Raw genomic sequence first — 19252 nt, 5'->3', positions numbered from 1 at the left:
AAGCCAGCAAGTAATCTAGAGACAGGCGATTCTAGTACATGGCAGTGCAAAAGTTCAAGAACAGCCTGCAAGTGAAGTATGTAGTTGAGCAGGTAGATTGGGGTCCGACAACCCCAGGAGCCATCTTTGGCCCACGTAGCAGGTCCATAAGCAGCAATGATCCGTTCAGTAGGCCAGTTGTCATCCCATTTTCCAATCTGTATGGGGTGGAGAGTACTAACCACTTTTGGCGACCCCTAGTGTCGAACACAGGGGCTCCCAGGTGTTCGCTGTCGGCCAGCAGTAGCAGAAAGGAGCTGGGATGGATCCAAGTACACATGTAACAGTCCGGTGAGCAGGCAGCCAAGGGTAAGCAAACAGGCCACAGAGCCAATATCAACCATCAGGAGCTGGTCATCGGGTGTAGGAAGTTCCATGGAGCAGGTATTGAAGAGGAGGTCCTGGTAAATTGAAGATGCAAGGCCCACAGTGGAAGTCGTGGGGCTGACGTGAAAGAGAGGTTCTGTGAAGGCAGGTCTAGCATATCCAGCTGTGTTCATGGCCACTGTTCTCCCATACCGGTCCCACCACAGACAAAACAATTGCTGACATTAAGAGTCTGGTCTATAGATTCAGCAAACTGTCCTAGTTGTGACAGGAAAAACAAAATCTACTTTCATATGTGCAGAAAAACGGGGGAAACATAACAGAAAATAGCACACGAGACACGTTCCCATAAAGGACAGGCTCCTCCATGAGTGAAGGCGTCCTCATAGGGGCATTGCTTAAAATGCATTAAGCTATAGAACACATTTGAGATAATAATGCTGCCAATCGAGGAGCAGTATGAGGGGCAGTACCATGACCGTAAGCAACATCAAATAACATGCATGCATCAAAATACAAAGGCACTGGGCGAGGAGGGTAATGAGGGGGGCCCTGAGCACCTGCTAAAGGCACCAGGTGGGGGTTGCGATAAACCACAAGCTGCCAGTTACACTCAAACACTTGTAAACAGTTCCAGTCCAAGAAATTAAAAGGTTAAAAGGTGTTGCAGGGGTATCAGTCTCTTTAAACTGGTAAGGTCCATACTCAGAGAGAAAGGTGTCTGCACAGACAGGGAGAGACACACCACCAGCTTGAAAGGAGTTCAGGTATCATCCAGCAGCTAAAGTCCAGGGAGGTGAGTCAAAGGAGGACAATGACTTGGTATAAGTACGGAAATGAGAGATAATAGACAGATACACAATGTTCATAAGAGGACAGGGTGATAAGTTGGTGTGGGTTGCGCACAATTAGTAAGGCATTCAAGAAAAACCATAAGGATATACTCAGTGTAGGGCACACAAAAAAGAAAAAAAAAAACATGTCAGAAAGTGTGAATTGAGCATATCCAATGGGCACCATGGAATCAACACTGTATAGAACCTTTGTCTTAATAATATAACCCTTAACTAAGCAGCGCTCAGGCCATGAAAACAAAAACTAAAAAAGATATTGTGCAATTTAGATAGGAAAAAAACAAAAATGCAAAAAAATGAGGATAAAAAACTCCAAAAAAAATGGCCAATGGTATGTTTTCCGGGGTACCCCACAAACCAAACAGACAGACAACACAGATATTACATGGCACAAACAAACATAGAGCTCCAGTAGGCCTTAAACTTGCTTTCATCCGTCACAGAGTCAGGGCTGAACTTAAATCTACAAATAAACACAATTATACAAAAGGAAGACGAAAAACAGCATCATAGAACCAGGCATATTTGTGTGCACACATGAGCAAAGTAAATTTCCTGAGAACACATGGCACAATAATCAAAAAAGGCATAATCAAAGGGTCTGGAGTCTAAATGTATGCTTGAACTTCTGAAAGAGAAAACAATTAGCAAATTTTCAGAGCAGAGGGAAGCTTGGGGCTGACACAATTTGTTCTGGGGCAAATAAATCCTAGTAAAGAAATAAATATCTCTTTCTGGTCATCTGTTTCCCAAGCTGAAAAGCCCTAACCTGTTTGGCCTCTCTTCATAAGAGAGACATTCCATCTCCTTTATCATTTTGTCACCCTTCTCTGAACTTTTTCTAGAGCAACTGCATCCCTTTTGAAATGGAATGCCCAGAACTGAACGTAATACTCATGATCTGGTTGCAACACTGACCTACAGTGTATATAGAAGCATGAAGATATTCTTAGTTTGGTTGTCCTATTTTTTTGTTTGTTAAGTTTGTTTTTTTTATTTTTGATCATTTCTAATATTGTTTTTGAGGCAACTGTGGCAATCTGGACTGAAAATTTTATGCTACAGGTAGTACCCATAATGGTTCAAATACCTTTTTCTTGGGTGATGACACCTAATTTTTTTCTCTATGTGCATTACTTTGCACTTGTATGTCTTAAGGAGTTATTTTACTGAAATGCTGCATTAGTTGCAAAAACTAACATATGGTAAGTACAAAGTCTATGCAGTAAATGCAGGAGACGTATCCATCATCTGCCCTGCATTTACCACACAGGATAGACACCTTACTAAACTGTGTTATATGAAGTGCCAGACAGTACAAGAGCCCTTGCTATCTGCCTCTGCAGGTAACGTGATAAGGGCACAAGCATAAATAAATATAGCATAGATGTGCCCTGGCAGTGCTCCACATAAGGCTAGATTCATTAACCCTCCGATCCGTGTGCGATTAGAGGCAGGCCGACCGATTCCCCAACCATCTGCATGCAAATGATGGTGATCGGAAGCACGCCCCCAACCGACTGCACGGATTGCTAGAGCCCTGACAGGGGACAGGAGAAACAGCCTGTGGATCATGCTGTGGATCACATTGGATCACGCTGTGATCCAAATCGTCAGTTGGGGGCGTGTCAACCGTGGAACCTGTGGTTTTTCCTTTGAGAAGATCTCTCCTCCTGAAGAAGCAACGCGTGTAACACATATTGTGTTAAGGATGAGGAAATTTATGGTTTTGGACTTTTTGAGTTTTAGCATATATTTCACTGATTTTTGCACTTGGGGAGTGTTAACCAGGCTCAGCTACATCATTCTTCATTGTCATCTGGCAGTACTGTTCAAATGGAACGAAAGTTTGCAAACATCTATTACATCTTTATTGAGAAGTTATTTTTTCATATTTTTTGAGCTGATTTCTGCCTTTAATTGGTTCCCCTACCTCTGTGATTGGTTAGGGAGGGATGGTGCTATGATGTGGCACGGACGGAAGCACACGTTGGTTCTTCAGGCTAGCAGTTCAGCTGCATATGCAGGTTTTATATGTCGTTGTTATTTGCTATTCACAGTTTTGAAGGCAGATTCTCCTGTTCGTATTCAAGCATTTGTATGCACACCATCTGTATCTATTTAAAAAAAAAAAAAAAGGTTAGAGAGGTAAGCGAATGGTCTTGACCAGTTGCTTTTTTTGGATCACTAAAATCGATCATTTTTTTTTTTTTACTGCATTAGGAAGCCATGTCAGAGCATTAATTGCTCTATTAGTTTACATGGCATTTTAATATTAATTAGCTTATTTGCATGGTCAGATCGAAGAATGAGTGATCATGCAGAAAACCAGGCAGTGAGCCATTTTCTACATCAGGTCGGCAAATGTGATTGTCACTAAAGCTGTTAAAACAGGTTTAGTGATGATCGCTGGCTTTAGTGCATCTGGGCCTAGGTTCTTACCTTACTAATATCTTCTCTAGTAGATAGGTGTGTAATTCTAGACAAGTGATTGCAGAAAGAGGAAAACAGGCATAAATATTTGGAAAAGTTAAGAGAGGCTGGTTGTGTAGTCAGGAAAGCAAAGATGCAAATGGAAGAAAAGAAAGTAGACACGGTAAAACGGGGAGACAAAACATTTTTTGAATATATTAGGAAGACGTGCAAAAGTGGCATTGTGAGACTCAAAGGGGAAGGGGAAGAATATGTAGAAGCTGATAAATAAAAGGCCAAATTGCTTAACAAATATTTCTGTTCTGTGTTCACTGCTGAAGCACTGGGAGCGGGACAGTCACGTGAATAAGGATGGAGGAGTAATAGGCCCTGATTGATTTTCAGAGGGTATTCATGAGGAGCTAGCTAAAATAAAGGTAGACAAAGCGATGGGGCTGGTTGGTGTACATCCGAAGGTGCTGAAGGAACTTAGGGAAGTTCTGGTAGCTCCGCTGACTGCCCTTTTCAATGAGTCTTTTGAGTTGGGAGTGGTACCAGAGGACTGGAAAAGGACGGATGTGGTCCCTCTCCACAAAAGTAGAAGTAAGGAAGAAATAGGGAATTACAGGCCGGAAAGTCTGACTTCTGTGGTAAGCAAATTAATGGAAACACTTTTAAAACAGAGAATGGTCAAGTTTCTGGAATCCTGTGGATTACAGGACCAGAGGCAACATGGATTCACTAGAGGTAGGTCATGTCAGACAAATCTGATCAATTTCTTTGTCTGGGTGACCAGAGAATTGGATACAGGATGTATGCTAGATTTGATGTATTTAGATTTTATCAACAGGAAAGACTTGTAAAAATAGCAAGGTTTATATTGATTAGCATTACCCTCAGATACCTGAGCTGTTATACCATCAAAGATTCTTATAGCAGCATATACAGGTAATGAGTATCATTCATCGGGTTCTGCTGTTTTTAAGGTGCTTAATTATTATTATTGCACTTTCATTTTATAAGGTGCTCTTAGTGTATAAATAAATATCTAAATAAATATCTAAATGTAACAGACAGCACTTATCTCAAAACGCTGTCCAAGCCCAACGGGACCCGTTTCGCTGAACTTTCGGCTTCTTCAGGGGTCGTAATGATTAATGGACAACTCTGCTCTCCAAATCTAAGGTAGAAAATGGCACTGGCAGAAAAGGGATGTTAACAGTGGTATGCCTCAAGGTGTTTTTGGACCTGTTCTTTTTAACATTTTTATAAATGATATTGCTGAAGGGTTGTTGGGTAAGATTTGCCTATTTGCGGATGATACCAAAATCTTCAATACAGGAGACATGCCGGATGGTGTGAATAACATGAAGAAAGACCTGAAATTTGGCAGGTAAAATTTAATGTTAAGAAATGCAAGGTAATGCATTTGGGCTGCAAAAACCTGAGGGAACGGTATAGTTTTAGGGGGTGAAGAACTTATGTGCACAATGGAAGATCAGGACTTGGGTGTGATTGTATGCGATGATCTTAAGGATGCTAGGTTGCATAGGGAGAGGTATGGCCAGTAGGAAAAAGGAGGTATTGATGCCTCTGTATAAGACTCTGGTGAGACCTCATTTAGAATATTGTGTACAATACTAGAGGTTGCACCTTCAATAAGATATAAAAAGGATGGAGTCAGTCCAGAGAAAGGCTTCTAAAATGGTGTGTGGTCTTCGCGATAAGGATTATGGGGACAGACTTAAAGATCTCAATCTGTATATTTTGGAGGAAATGTGGGAGAGGATAGATACGATAGAGATGTTTAAATACCTACGTAATATAAATGTGCATGAGTCAAGTCTCTTTCATTTGAAAGAAAACTCTGCAATGAGAGGGCATATGATAAAGTTAAGAGATGATAGGCTCCGGAGTAATCTGAGGAAATACTTTTAATGGAAAGGGTGGTAGATGTGTGGAACAGTCTCCTGGAAGAGGTGATGGAAACAGAGATTGTGTCTGAATTCAAGAAAGTCTGAGATAGGCACGTGGGATCTTTCAGAGAGAGAAAGAGATAATGGTTACTGCAGATGGGCAGACTAGATGTGCCATTTGGCCTTTATCTAATGTCATGTTTCTATGTTTCACTGTATTGCAGTAGGCGAGCAATGGTACAAGGGGAACGGACCCCGAGCTCCAAAAAGGCTTTTGAGGACTGGCCAACAGGTACTACAAGGGATTGGCCTGTCACCTGCAGACCTCAGTCTGATTCTCCTCTGCAGACAGAGCTGGACCCCTCTTAGCACTGAAATCAAGCCAAAAAACCTGACAAAAATAAAGAAATAAGCAGAGCAGATCAGAAACACTCCTTCCTGCTTGTATGCAGAAGGTAAAAACTGTAGGGGGCAGTAGAACCCTCTGTGAAGTAGGAGGGATACAAAAAACCATAGTGGATAATTTCTGCATGACTTGCAGGCACTGGGATATAACTCACTTGTGCTGAATGACACACCTATTGCACTAGAACATTGGTTCCCAACCCTGTCCTGGAGGACCATCAGGCCAATCGGGTTTTCAGGCTAGCCCTAATGAATATGCATGAGAGAAATTTGCATATAATGGAAGTGAGAGGCATACAAATCTGCTCCATGCATATTCATTAGGGCTAGCCTGAAAACCCGGTTGGCCTGGTGGTCCTCCAGGACAGAGTTGGGGACCACTGCACTAGAAGACCTATTTACTTAGAATCATAGAAACATGAAGGCAGATAAAGGCCAACTGGCCCAACCAGTCTGCCCATCCACTATCTCCTCCTGAATATAATAGATGCTTATACTATACAAGGAAATTCCTTTTTACAGGAAAGGTGGGAGATGTGTGGAATAGTCTCCTGGTGGAGACAAAGACTGTGTCTGAATTCAAGACAGAGTGGGACAAGCAGATAGGCCTCTTACGAAGCGGAGGAGATATTGCATGCTGTGGATGGGCAGACTATATGGGCCATTTGGCCTTTATCTGCTATATTGCTTTTATGTTTCTAAGGTGCAGGGGGAGAAACTCTTTGTTAGTAAGGCTTTTCTAGTTGGGAGGAACTGTATTTTGCAACATTGGGTATTGGCAAAACCTTCCCATTATTGGGAATAGAGGAACAAATTGCACACCCTTCTGCTTTGGAAAGCTCCTCTGACTCACTCCGTGCCCATATGGGGAAAGTTTTTTTTTCTCAAGCTGGGGTCCCTATGTGCAATCTCTGCCTCCAAGGGCAAGAACCTTGTTTCAAATCAGTGATCTTTCACTTTGTCTTATCTACTTTGTCCCTTGAAGGGAGTGTGGAGGAGGGGAATAGGAAATATTTTGTGGGCAGCTCCTTAGTCAGTATTTTGTCTAGAGTGTTACATTTTAGAACCAAAGGGTTATCAGAATCCTGATCCATTGTTGTGTAAGCTGTTTATGACGATTATATAGAGTTACTTAAGGGACGTCCTGTAAGTGTAGCATAGGAGTTTGATTGAGGTGGGTTGCTATTTTGAAAATGAATTGTGAAAACAAATTATGTTGGTTCTGTCTGGTAAATTTCTTGCAATAAAACAGTTTGCACACAATTTAAAATTTATGATTTTCAGAATTAGAGACTGGAATATAAAAAGTAATGTACACAAAGGGATAAATTATTAAGTTTTTGGTGAGTTATTCGCAGTCTTGTTAGTCCAGCTCTTTTTGTAGTACAAGAAGTCGCCAAGTTAGAATCCAAGATTGTATTTTGATACTGGTTGCACAAAATTAAGCACCAACACTTAATTTTAGATTTATATTCAGTGGCGCTGGTCATTTAAGTGGTATTGTGAGTGGTCACAGTTTTGCTGACCAGGCACAAGTTAGGCCTGCTATTTTACTGACAAGAGAGAGGCAAGTGCACCACAAGAATAAGATACAAAAAAATAGTGCACACTTGAAAAAACCTCAAAGTGAGCTCTGTGTGTAAAGGATCTTTATTCTCTTGAAGTGATCACACTACCCGACATGTTTCATTAACAGGCTACATCAGGGGCTATTGTTTATAGAACAAACAATCCTCCTCACAAACAGGATGGGACTCAATATTCAAGGCAGTTTAAGTGGTTAGGATAGGCCAATAATTGGTTGCTAAATATTATTGGTGCTAATAGGCAATTTGAATTTACGTGCACATTTTTCTAGCCAAGTGGGAGTATGTGGTGCAGTGGTTAGAGCACCCTAAGATTGTGGGTTCAAATCCCACACTGCTCCTTGTGACTCTGGGCAAGTCACTTAATACCCCATTGCCTCAGGTACATTAAATAGAGTGTTAGTCTGCCGGGACAAATAGGAAAAATGGTATAAGTAGTATATAAAATAAATAGAATGCTATATGTGATATATAAAATAGTCAGTATTCTATAAAGATGCATGCATAAATATTTAATAGCACATCTGAAAAGGGGCAAAACCATGGAAGGGTCAAGGGCATTTGCTTCAAACGCTTTCAGTATTATAGAATTATTGGCGCTAACTGGCTTGATATTCAGTTAAATTGCATGTGCAAATTGGGTTTGCACCCAAAATTTGTGCATGCAATTTTGAACGTCATTTATAGAATTTGGGGGAGACTATCTTCATTGTAAATTTTAACATGGCTTGAAATGTTTGGAGCTAATGCCAGAAAAGGATTGGCAAGAATATTCTCCTCAACCACCTTCTTTTTTCTCTGTATGGAAGTCAACCAACTTAAGTAGTTTCCTTTAGTTAAGAGCTGATAAACTAATCTTTTCTTGGCTATTGAAAGAAGTGAGCAAGTAGGAAAAATAGCTGAGGTGCCAATCACGGTTAGAGGGAAGTGCATCACAGCACCCTTTTTCAGCCAGTCTATGGGCAAGCAACTTTTGCCCAGAGAGCTATTTTGTCCACTGATTGTTCTGCTGCCTCCTACAGTTAGTTCCAAAGCAGGCAAGCATCTTTTCTAGAACAGATGTGAAGCAGGGGTACAGGGAAACTCCCTGACAAGTCTGTTCTGCTCTGAAATATTAACAAACATGTTAACCATTGAACAATCAAAACAGCGAAACAATCATGCCAAATAGAAACATTAATGGAGCTCAGACAATACCCCCAAAGTATCTCAGCAATAGACTACTCTTCATACACTTATGGTCTGACTGGCATCCAACTTGCGGGTTTGAATAAGAGCATTCTGAGTGAGTCAGTAGGCAGGCGCAGGAAATAAATGACAGGGTGGGGGTCCAGAATGACACACCTATCTACTAGAAAAGATATTAGCAAAATAAGAACCTAATCATTTTTTCTAGTGCAATAGGTGTGTCATTCTGGACAAGCGGGATGTGCAAAAGCAGTCTCAGAAATCTAGGGTGGGACCACTGTGTTAGCATGTAACACTGAGGACCCAAAGACAGAGTCCTCCCTTGCTGCCACATCCATTCTGTAAAACTTGACAGATATATGTAGAGTGAACCAAGTCAGTGTCTCACAAATTTCCTCAGGTGAAAGTGCCCACACTTCTAGTCGAATGCATCTTTACGGAAACAGGGGACTATTTCCTATAAACAATGTATGCTGACAAAATGGCCCTATGAATTAATCTGGAAATTGTGTCCTTGGAAGCCAGTGCACTGCACCTAGTTGGATTTGTGAGCACAAAAAGATGATCAGATAGCCTGAACTCAATGATCTTGAGATATCGGAGAAGCACCCTCATAACATCCAACTTCTTCAGAATCTGGTCCTTTCTCTTGGAACCTGTGGATTGAAACACTGGCAATCTGACTTCCTGATTGACATTGAATGCCAAAACCACCTTCGGTAGGAAGGAAGGAATGGGGCGCAAAGAGACGCCAGCTTCAGTGAATTTAAGGAAAGGCACTCTGTAAGAAAACAGCCTGCAATGCCGAGACCTGTTTCGCTGAGGTAATAGCCACCAGAAAAACCGTTTTGAACATCAGGTTCATCAAGGATGCTTCCCTCAGAGGCTCAAATGGAGCCTGGCTGAAGACCTGCAAAACAACATTAAGATCCCAAGAATGGAATGGAGGTTTTACCGGAGGTCTGATATGCAAGTCTCCTTTTAGAAATCTGGCTATGTCTGGAAGAGATGCCAGCATAGATCTGTGGTCTCGAGCCCTAAACAAGACAATCCTACTACTTAGATTGTAAGGAACGTTACTGTAAAAACCTTTACTTTGAATGAGCCCTCTCTATACCCGTCTTAATATTAAACCGTACCATGCAGTGATCATTGGATGCCAGATGATCACCCACTGTAACATCAGAAATATTTTCCCCATTTGTAAGCACTAAGTCCAGTATGACCCCATCCCACATGGGTTCCATTACCAACTGCTGGAACAGTTCTCCTTGTAGAGAATCCAGGATCTCCCTACTTCTAGAAGACCCCAATAAACATCCGGCATGTTAAAATCACCTATTAATAAAACTTCCCCTTTTTTAGATATATTCTGAATGTCTACTATTAAATTTCTCTCCACTTCTTCCATCTGTGAAGGAGGCCTGTATATCACACCAATGTACATATATTTACCATTCCCTCTTTCCAAATTGATCTCCCTTGCCCTGCAGATCCTGCAATTGTGCAGCTTTAATATGTTCTTTCACATATAACGCTACTACCCTTCCTTTTCTTCCTACCCTGTCTTTCCTGAACAGATTATAGCCCAATATAACTACATCCTAGTCATGGTTCTCCATGAACCATGTGTCTGTGATCGCCATTATATTCAACTCATCTTCTTCCATCACTGCTTCTAGATCAGGGGTGTCAAAGTCCCTCCTTGAGGGCCACAATCCAGTCGGGCTTTCAGGATTTCCCCAATGAATATGCATTGAAAGCAGTGCATGCACATAGATCTCATGCATATTCATTGGGGAAATCCTGAAAACCCGACTGGATTGTGGCCCTCAAGGAGGGACTTTGAGACCCCTGTTCCAGATCCAGAATTTTGTTTCCTATACTTTGAGCATTAGTATATACTGTTTTGAAGACATTGTCCCCTTTTCCTATCCATGTAGAGATATTCAGTGATTTACTTACCTGAGGGCTTATACTCACCCAGTGCCTTAGATCACTTTACCCCATCACTTTTAGTTTAAAGCTCTCTTCAGTAGATTAGCCAGTCTGCATCCGAAGACACTTCATCTCTTCTTTGATAGATGTATACCATCCCTGCTAAGCAGCCCTTGGAAAATCATCCCAAGGTCCAGGATGCCAAAATGCTCTAAACGACACCATCCATATTGCCACGTATTCATCTCCAGGATGTGAGTTTCTCTGCCCTGGCCATTATCCTTGACAGGGAGGATGGATTCTCTCCCAGAGCCACAAAGTCACTTTTGATATATTCGCAGGGGTATCTGGCAGTATCATTAGTGCCAATCTAGATGAGTCTTGGCAATCTCTCTGTAACATCTTGGATTTCAGCACCAGTTAGACAGCATACCTCCAGGGACATCATGTTTGGTCTACAGATAGACGTTTCTGTACCCCTCAGAAGGGAATTGCCAACCACCACTACTTTATACTGCCTAGTGGTCATGGATCCAGCAATTTTAGGGATTTCAAGCTTTAGTCCTTCCTCTCCCTGGGGTGCTCTCATCTCCTCCACTTCCAAGGCAGCATACCGGCTCCTTAGTTCAAGGGCAGGTAGCGTAACAGTACCAATCTTGCAGGATTCCGTAATCTGAGTTCAGCTGTATTCCCTCAGCACAACCTCTTCTTCCCCACTGCTAGAAATCTTTTGACACCTCATGAACCATTTCATTGATGTACCTTTCATTTAGGTAGAAGTACTCACACCTGGAAGAAAAAAGAAAGACAAATAGAAAAATCCTACCAAAGCGATGCCCTATTCCTGGTTGGCTGAACAAAAAAGCTCTGCCTTGAGGTGGGCGGATGGGAATTAACCTTAAGGGTCACCTGTGGAGTCTGATCTCTCTTAAAAATCCCCAGAGTTCAGTCTGCACCAGATCTGCATGCCATGGTCTGCACAGTCATTCTGGTACCATGAGAATAACCTTCCCCTGATGGCTTGCGATCCTGTGGAGGATCCTTCCTATCATGGGCTACAGAGGGAACACATACAATAGCTCGCTCTGCAGCCATGGCTGGACCAGAGCGTCCAGACTCGCGCTTTTGGGCTTGGATCTTCGACTGAAGAATCTGTCTGCCTACCTGTTTTGTGCTATTGCCATGAGGTCAAACATCAGGTGACCCCAGCAGTGAACAATGGTTTGGAAGGCTGACACAGACAGCGTCCACTTGCCTGGATCCAGTATCTGCTGAGGAAACTGGCTTGAACATTGACCTTCCTCGTTACATGCGCCACTGAGAATGCCTGAAGATGAAGTTCTGCCCATCTGAATAGCAAGCGGGCTTCCATACACAGCTGGGCACTCTTGGAGTCTCCCTGACGATTGACATAGGGCTTATGTAAAACCAAACAAATGGCTCAAAGTTCTAGCCTTTTGATCAATCACTTTCTCTGGGTAGTCAACCAATGATCTTAAATTGGCTGTTGGTTTGAGTAAGTTCCACAGCCGAAGTGACTGGCATCTGTTGTCACAATTACCCAGGAAGCTATGTATAGGGGTACGCTCTTGGTTAATGGCTGAGGTGGAAACACCAGTTCATAGTGGCCCAGGCTTCCGGTGTCCAGGGCCAGGATCTCTGCAGAAAGCCCATCTGAGGAGACCAATGTGATAGCAACGTGCTTTGGAGAGGACACATGTGATCTTTCATCCAGGGAACCACATCTATTGTGGCCACCATGGAACCCAGCACTTGGAAATAGTGTCACGCTGATGGAGCTGGTTTGGCTAGCAAGCTTATTATTTGAGAGCAAAGCTTATGTCTACATGCCTCTGCAAGATGGACACGGTTGTACACCATGTCATACATGACACCCAGAAATTCTAGAGACTGAGTCAGAGTCAACTGGCTCTTTTGGAAATTTACTATCCAACCCAAGCTGTCCTTCGTCAAATGATGAAGCCCTGATCAGCCAGTCATCCGGATGAACTTGAAAGCCCATCTTTTGCAGGTGGGCCACTATTACCACCATCACCTTCCAAAGGGAAAGGCCGAGAACCAGATAATATGGTTAATAAGGGAATATGCAAATATGCCTCTGTCAGATTCAGAGAGGCCAGGAATTCCCCCGGAGCCACCGCCACTAGAATAAACTGTCTCCATGCAAAAGCACAGAACCTTGAGCACTGCATTGACATCAGTAAGATCCAGAATGGGTCTCCAATTGTCTCAGCCTTTCTTTGGCATAATGAAGTATATGGAATATCTGCCCAAGCCCGAGTCTTAGGAAGCACAGGTTCTATGGCCTGAATCTCCAACAACCTTCTCACTGTGGCCTCCACCCTGTCCGCTTTTTCTGGTTGCCCTGCTGGGGAGCTCACAAAACAGTCCATTAAGGGCCAGGTAAATTCCAGAGAAAATGGACTCCAGCTTGCGTCTCTTGGACTCCATGGCCTCCATGCCCCTGCGCTTAGGTCAACTGACATTCCAGGGCCCAGAAAGGAAAATTGCCCCAACCAATGGGCTTCCTACTCATTATTTGGCCCTAGAGAGTAAAGAGGAGAAAATCCAGCTACTCCCACCACCCTTCATGTGATGCATGGCAAGGTGCTCATTTAGTGCAAAACTGACATGAATTAGGGTCAAGAGCCTGAGAATTCCATCTCTGTCAGTTTTGAGGCAAAACAAGGTGATCTGAAGCTTCTGGGCAACTCTAAAAAAATTTGGGAAATCTAAGATGGTTGCTGCGGTTTTGGTGCCAAAAAAACACCTCAAACTCGTAAAAACAAAATTAAACAACTAGTGATTTTAGGATTTTAGAGGAGGAGGGAACATCCAGCAAACTTCAAAAACACCATTTGCAGACAACCCCCCCCCCCCGATTCTCCTCATAGGCTATAACAGCCTTACTGTGCTGGCAATGTGCTGCAGCCTGCCTCAGTTTAGGGTAGCTGGGAAAAGAAATCACTATCTCAAAAAAACCATCCTTCCAGTGTTGAATCTTTGGGTCTGACCGGTGTCTGACAGTCTTCAACCCCCAAGGATGCACAAAAATGGAGGGGAGGAAAGAGGTGAAATGCAGCTGGCACCCTGCAAGATACCACTAAGCTCCCTACGGATGCTTAATAGCCTGCGCTCAAACCCCTGCAGTAGGTGAGCAATGCTATCAGGGGACAGCCCCGAGCTCCAAAAAGGCTTCTGCAGGCTGGCTAACAGGTACCATAAGGTCTGCTTCTCTTCCATGCAGGCAGAGCTGGACCCTCAACTAAGGGAGCTCTCAGCACCAAATTATGTGGAACAAAATTACCAGAGCAATCAGAAACACTCCTTCAGACTCATGTAATAATAATAATAAATAATTTTATTTCTTATATACCGCCAAAGCCATAGTAGTTCGAGGCGGTTTACAACGAAGAAGGGCTGGACAATCAGCTAAAATGGTACAATGTTACAATCAGAGAAAAATAGGTGGCAGAGAAAAAATGGTACAACAGAGAGAAAAAATGGTACAAACAGAAAGAAAGATGGGTACAATTATGGCAATGAAATGGTACAGGGAAGAAGGTCAAGACAATCTGCGTAATGGACATAGTGAGATAGAAGGGGCCAGGGTGGGCATAGGGTCTTAGGGTATGAATCGGGTGAAAAGATTAGTTTTTAGTAGTTTCCTGAAGTTTAAGTAGGATGAAGTGTGTGAGATGATGTGGGCCAGCCAGTTATTGTGATGACCTGCTTGGAAGGCAAGAGTTCTATTTAGATATCTTTTGTAACGGCAGGTCCTTAGGGTAGGGTAGTTAAACAGGTGGGTTCTACGTGTGAGTTTGGATGGGCGGTCTAGGATAAAATGGGGTACTAAGTAAAGGGGGGCTGAGCCAAGGATGGATTTATAGCAGAAACAGGTGAACTTGAATAGCACTCTTGCTTCTAGGGGTAGCCATTGAAGTTTGTGGTAATAGGGAGTTATGTGTTCCCATTTTTTTAGTCTGAAGATCAGTCGGATTGCCGTGTTTTGAATAATTCGCAATCTTTGTGTGGTTTTTTTGAAAGATTCCAGGTAGATAATGTTGCAGTAGTCGACTAGACTTAAGATGGAGGATTGCACAAGTAGGCGGAATGAGGGGGCGTCAAAGTATTTTCTGATGGATCGTAGCTTCCATAAGGTGGCGAAGCCTTTTTTGACCAGAAGGTCGGTGTGAGCTTCAAAGGTAAGGTTGCGGTCGAGAGTCACTCCGAGTATTTTTAAGGAGTTTGTTAAAGGAAAGACTTGGCCATTCAGGGAGATTGAGGTATCTTTGATTTTGTCGTTTGGGCTTGCCAGGAAGAACTTGGTTTTATCTGAGTTGAGCCTCAGTTTGAAGTCGGTCATCCATAGTTCGATTTGCTTTAGGATTGAAGCTAGGAGGTTGTTTATCTCGGGGGTTATGTTAGAGATGGGGAAGACTAAGGTGATGTCATCAGCATAGATGTAGAATTTGATCTTTAAGTTTAGCAGTAGATTCCCTAGGGCGACCAGGTAGATATTGAAAAGCGTGGGGGACAGGGGGTAGCCCTGTGGGACTCTGCAGGTGTTGGCCCAGCTGGCGGAATGGGAGTTGTCACTGTAGACTTGGTAGGAGCGTTGACCTAGGAAACCATTGAACCATTTTAACACATTTCCTGAGAGGCCGATAGAATCCAAACAATCCAGAAGAATGGCATGATCAACCAAGTCAAAGGCGCTACTAAGATCTAATTGTAGGACTAGTGCACTTGAGCCTTGGCTGAACAGGTTGTGAAGGTAATCTACCAAAGAAGCGATGACGGTTTCAGTGCTGTGTCCAGGGCGGAAACCTGACTGGTTGTCGTTTAGGATGTTGAATTTGTCCAAGTAAGTTGTTAAATCTTGGTTGACCAGACCTTCCATCAACTTTGTAAAGAAGGGTATGTTCGCAATGGGTCTGTAATTGGATATGAGGGAGATGGGATCTTTGGGCTTTTTGACGATAGGTGTAATCAGAATCTGGCCTAGGTCCACAGGGAATGAGCCTAATTGTAGTTGGGAGGAGAGCCAAGTATATAATTTGATTTTGAAAGAGATCGGGGCAGCTTGCATTACATTTGGTGGACAGCTATTTAGTTTGCAGTGGGATTTGGTGTAGTTTGAGTAGAATTTGCAGAATTGTTGTCAGGTGGGGGTGGTGAAGTTGTTCCAGTAAAAATCAGCCCTGGTTTCGTCATCATGGGACTGAATGTCCAGATAGTTCAGATGGTTGTTGGAGGAAATAGGTAGGGTGGTTCTGAGATTGGAGATTTTGTTGTTGAAGAATGCGGCCAGGTCATTGGCCGGTGGGGGTGCGTCTGAGGAAGGTCGGGTAAGGGATTGAGTATCGTAGAGGTGGTTGACTATTTTGAATAGGTTTTTGATATCGAGGTTAGGGGATCCGATTTTTTGGGCGTAGAAGTTAGTGCGTTTGGTGGTTATCAGATGTTTGTAGTCTTTTAGTTTTGTTCTCCAGTTGGATCTGTCTTTGTTGTCATTGGATTTAAGCCAAAGTCTTTCCAATTTTCGAAGTTCCCGTTTTACTGCTCCAAGTTCGGCATCAAACCAGCCGTCCAGAGTTTTGTTTCTCATTTTCTTTGTTTTCAAGGGGGCCATTGAATTTAGGATCTGTGTGCTATCGTTTGTCCATTCATCGACAGTAAAGGAGTCAGGGTCAGGGTTGGAAGAGATGTCATAGAGGGACCAGAATTCCACTGGGTTGATAAAACCTCTTGAGGATATTACCTTTATAGGCCTTTTTGCTGTCTTAGGATAGGGTTGGTGGCGTCTTGTTTGCCAGTTGAGGTGGAAGTTGCATAGTCTGTGGTCTGACCATAGTGAATCTGTCCAGGTAGCTTGCTCCCAAAGAATCTTGGAATGATATTGTTCTTTGGAGGAAAAGATTACTAGATCTAGATGGTGACCTTTGTGGTGGGTTTTTACCGGAGTCGGAGTGAAAAAGTCTAGAGAGGAGATGAGGGATAGTAGGTCTTTTGTGTCATTCTGTTCAATCTGATCTAGGTGGATGTTGAGATCCCTGATCAGAAGATTGTAGGGACCTGTAATTGAGTTGGTGAGGAGGAATTCTGAGAAGTTGTCTTTAGCAGTGGGCCATTTCTTGGGGGGAATGTAGAATAGGGTGAGAATTAGGCAATCTTCTAGTTGATCAGAATGGAGTTTGCAAGAGAGAATTTCGAGGTCTGAGGAGGTTTTCGAGGCTAGGATGGTGGTCTTGAAAGGATCTCATACTATGATGGCTAATCCTCCTCCTCTTCCCCAGGATCTAGGTAGTGATGTGATTTTAAATCCGGGTGGGAGACACTCACGAATTAAGATATCGGTGTCAGAGGTCAACCACATTTCAGTTAGGAGGACAAAGTCGGGTTTAGTCTCTGCTAGCCAATCTTTAACTAGCTCGGTTTTGTTTCTGATAGATCGGATGTTTAAGTAGAAACCTTGTACTTTTTTATGCGGCGTGGTGTTAATAGGGGAAGGGAGGGAGATTTTCTTTAACAACCGGTGTTTTATGCTGCAAGGTTTCTTTGTTTTGTTTGAGGGGGGGATGATTGGGATTTGGAACGGGCCATGATCAGAGCAGTTAAGAAAGAATCGTTGGGTTGGCCTAAAGGGGTCTAGGTTTAAGATGCGAGGTCTTGTGAGGATTGGAATCTGTGAGACATGAAGGGCCTCAGTTAACCAGCATTTGCTATAGGTCCAGTAGAACATGAGAAATGGGATAAAGTGATTGTGAAGGGAAGCCATCCTGCAATGATGGAGATTTTCAGAGAGTAGGAAGGTTAGACTTGGGTACAGTAGGTAATAGAATGACCATGTAAAGAGTAACCATGCAATGAATTAACCATGCAATGAATAACCATGCGAGTACTAATCAGGTTGCCCGAAGGGTTTGTTCAGCTTGAATCGGCTGGGGTAGTAACTGTAAAAGTTAAAAGTTACTCTGCTGGTACCAGATGAGTCGGTTGTGGCGCGATTCGCCGGTATCGGTGGGAGTAGGCAAAAGGCAGGAGTAGGCGAACGGTTCAACTGCCGCAGTTCAGGAGGGTTCCCGGCTGCTTCTGGGGGGCGGAGCTCGCTCACACGCCAAGCCCCGGAGGAAGAGATGTGGCCTGGGAGCCCTGGAGATGTCAGTTGCGGTGCGAGCAGGCAAAAGGCAGGAGCAGGCGAACGGCTCAACTGCCGCAGTTCAGGAGGGTTCCCGGCTGCTTCTGGGGGGCGGAGCTCGCTCACACGCCGAGCCCCGGAGAAAGAGAGGTGGCCTGGGAGCCCTGGAGATGTTAGTTGCGGTGCGAGCAGGCAAAAGGCAGGAGCAGGCAAACGGCTCAACTGCCGCAGTTCAGGAGTGCTCCCGGCTGTTACTGGGGGCGGAGCTTGCTCACATGCCGAGCCCTGGAGGAAGAGAGGTGGCCTGAGAGCCCTGGAGGTGTCAGTTGCGGTGCGAGCAGGCAAAAGGCAGGAGCAGGCGAACGGCTCAACTGCCGCAGTTCAGGAGTGCTCCCGGCTGTTACTGGGGGCGGAGCTTGCTCACACGCCGAGCCCTGGAGGAAGAGAGGTGGCCTGGGAGCCCTGGAGGTGTCAGTTGCGGTGCGAGCAGGCAAAAGGCAGGAGCAGGCGAACGGCTCAACTGCCGCAGTTCAGGAGGATTCCCGGCTGCTTCTGGGGGCGGAGCTCGCTCACACGCCGAGCCCCGGAGGAAGAGAGGTGGCCTGGGAGCCCTGGAGATGTCAGTTACGGTGCTAGCAGGCAAAAGGCAGGAGCAGGCGAACGGCTCATAGTATCTGCTGATGTTTAGAATTTACAGCTGGTCTTTTCTCATAACGCATATACCAAATGCATCTTTTGCTTGGTTGATGTCATTTTAGAGGATTTTATAATTAAATAGATGAAGAATTGTTGCTTAAAAGCTTAATAGTTGATGTTCAGAGGAGGGAGCTCAACTGTCATCCAGCCACCACCAAGCCTCCAAGAAGGAAATAACTGTAGGGGATAGCAAGTACCTCTATGAAGTAGGAGGGTTCAGAGAAAATCTGGAATGGATTCCTTCTGCAAGGCTCATGAGCACTGGGATATAACCAGCTCGTCCAGAATGACATACCTATTTGTACTAGAATAGCTGTTGTGGCTGCCTCAGCATGTGATCATTATCAGAGGTTCTTGTAAAAGTGGAAATACTGTATAAGACAATTGTGCTTGCAATCAAGAAAAAAAAAATACCAACTAAACAAACAGTTGACAAGGTGACTGCTCCTTAAGAGCTCATGCATCAATAAATTGGTTAATCTATAACATGGATAAGCAATTCTATTCCTCGAGTGCCACAGGTAGGTCAGCATTTCAGGATAACCACAATGAATATGCATGAGATTGTGCATGCAAATTTATTTCATGCATATTCATTATGGATATTCTGAAAAGCTGACCTACTGTGGCACTCAAGGATTGGAATAATCTATCCCTGGTTTATAAGGTGCAACCTGCTTCTGGTCATTTTTGCCACACTTGAAAAAGTACAGTACGTTTTAAAAAAAT

At 43.7% G+C, this 19252-nt stretch overlaps 1 long non-coding RNA gene across 4 annotated transcripts in view; it reads right to left on the bottom strand.

The window, feature by feature from the left end:
- The window catches only part of LOC117353725, a 72223-nt gene that overhangs the window by 14496 nt on the left and 38475 nt on the right, over positions 1 to 19252 (bottom strand). For all 4 annotated transcript variants that reach the window (XR_004538009.1, XR_004538006.1, XR_004538007.1 and 1 more), the window contains exon 4: positions 3154 to 3337. This is a non-coding gene — a long non-coding RNA (uncharacterized LOC117353725). The remainder of the gene's footprint in view (positions 1 to 3153; positions 3338 to 19252) is intronic.

The sequence above is a fragment of the Geotrypetes seraphini genome, chromosome 2, assembly GCF_902459505.1.
Source record: "Geotrypetes seraphini chromosome 2, aGeoSer1.1, whole genome shotgun sequence".
NCBI classification, from domain to species: Eukaryota; Metazoa; Chordata; class Amphibia; order Gymnophiona; family Dermophiidae; genus Geotrypetes; species Geotrypetes seraphini.
This window is presented reverse-complemented; position numbering and strand designations above follow the sequence as displayed.